The sequence below is a fragment of the Alosa alosa genome, chromosome 7 (genome assembly GCF_017589495.1).
Source record: "Alosa alosa isolate M-15738 ecotype Scorff River chromosome 7, AALO_Geno_1.1, whole genome shotgun sequence".
Classification (NCBI taxonomy): domain Eukaryota; kingdom Metazoa; phylum Chordata; class Actinopteri; order Clupeiformes; family Clupeidae; genus Alosa; species Alosa alosa.
This window is the reverse complement of record NC_063195.1, coordinates 15836746-15838892: the sequence shown is the minus strand read 5'-3', so window position 1 is coordinate 15838892 and position 2147 is coordinate 15836746. Positions and strand designations below refer to the sequence as shown.

General features: G+C 36.6%; 1 protein-coding gene across 3 annotated transcripts in view; it reads left to right on the top strand.

Annotated features, from left to right (window-relative positions):
- Nucleotides 1–1655, top strand: part of LOC125297957 (tumor necrosis factor ligand superfamily member 14-like) — a 17873-nt gene extending 16218 nt beyond the window's left edge. For all 3 annotated transcript variants that reach the window (XM_048248546.1, XM_048248545.1, XM_048248544.1), the window contains one exon: nt 1–1655. This exon is cut by the window's left edge and continues 645 nt beyond it. The gene's annotated coding sequence lies outside the window, so the exon portion shown is untranslated.
- The last annotated feature ends 492 nt before the right edge of the window (nt 1656–2147 follow it).

Genomic DNA, 2147 nt, shown 5'->3' with positions numbered 1-2147 from the left:
TTATGGCATGGCAGGTCACACAATGTAACAGCAATAATAATAATAATAATAATAATAATAATAATAATAATAATCGAGAGATTCGAGAGATTTGAGAGAAAGAAGTGACTCACAAGGAGTTTGACATCAGCTGTGGTCTACTTAGGGGAAGCGAAACCTCCATGATGACACACAACAAGTTTAACTTATTTATTTAACATTTTCACTCTCAGGGATTTCATCAGAGCAGATTGTGTCAGGCGGAGTTTCACAATTTGTTTTTCAGTCTGTGTGTGGCTCATATTTCTGAATGATACCTTGACAAAATCAGGATAGTCCAGCACTGTGTCCAACTTTATATTGAGTGTTCTTTATGACAGTGTCCTCAAATAGATTATATAATAAAGAATTATATGTACTTGTAAATATTATATATCATGTGTTTTAATATTAGGTGTTTTTACCCCAATACCACAAACCTATGTGTATTTATGAATATATATAAGAAGTATGTTTAGGATAATGCTTGGATCCTGCTTCATACGCCTAACCTTTTAACTCATAAATGTCATAATCTGAGTCCATATTTTTGGTGTGAAATTACCAGATGATTGAAGAAAGATAAATATGCACCTTGTGATGTGTCAATCACGTTTGCACAGAACTTTCGCCCATCAGAAAAGTGGTTTGATTTTTATTTAATCTCATAATGTAAGTGAATGAGGTTTCCTCCCACTGATGAACCAAAAAAATTGCATACGAAATGTTCTTCTTTTAAGGCATTTGTTATAAAATTCGTCACTAATACAACTACTTTAATGGTAACATGACACTCCCAGATCTTTGGGAATCAACTGGCATCACATGTATACCATTTGTCATTATGTCCTTCTGTTTAGGACATGCTTTATAATATCTAACCAAATGCCTAGATTAAATGTGTGCGTCGTTACAAGATGTAGTTCTCATAAACAAGCTTAGGTTGCATAATATTGACTAGTTCTGTATTTGCTTATCTGGTAACTATATACCATGCATTGTTGATCAGTTAAGCTCAAGGCCCATAAGTACACACAATGGGTCGTCAATGGATATCAATCATACATTTGTTCATCACCATGTTGGACTGTGGTTTCTGAATTTGTACGGTTGGCTCTAACAAAGACTGGCCTTCGTCATACAGAAGAGATTCTGTGCAAGTGCATACCAATGCATATTACAAATCTCTACCCTATCCATGCAATGACACACATGACACACATTGCCATGCATTGCGCATCTTTTTTTTCCATTTCTTGATTAATGGTTGTTTATTAAATGATTGATGAATGAGATGTTATGGAAAGATGTTATGGAAAGCTGAGTTTAGGTCGTGTCTAGTTTCGGATGCTCCGAGCGCCCACCGGGCAGGGGAACCGGACGTTATTGGGACGTAAATCAGACGGAGGGTCTAAAGAACGATTAAAAGAACCTCCTCCGCTGTGGTGTGTGTTTCTTTTCTCCCCCTGGTGTCCGTTCGGACGCTCCAAAATAGACTCAACCAATGGAAAGCTGCTTGAGATGAGGAATGATGTTTAACCTTCAGCTTTTGACCTTTGGTCTTTGAAATATGTTGGGGAATTTAAGGTGTATGAATTGAGCCTAAGGTTGTTGTATTTCATTCATATATAATTTATGTCATGTGTTTTTGTTGAATATATATATACATATTTTTTTTTTCTCTATGTAATACTCCTGACAATTTCTCATGTGCCTTAATTGAGCATTTTTTTTCTTTATGCAAATAAATGAACCATATATGTGTATATATATATATTAGATATGCAATGTTACCTGACATTCAGGGTTAATGTTTATGTAATGCATTGAAAAAAAATAAATAGCAGAGAAGAGCATTGGTGCTTATCTGATTTTTAAAAAACATCTCCGTAGTTTGTAATTTACACATACACACACAGACACACAGACACACACACACACACACACACACACACACACACACACGCACGCACGCACGCACGCACGCACGCACACACACACACAGACACAGTGATGTTTTTCTGTCAGGACACTAGCATAGCACCTCTTCCCCCTTTTTCCTGTTGTCACCACAAACACACCATTTCCGTGCATCACCTCAGCATACTCATCTCTCTCTCTCGCTCTCT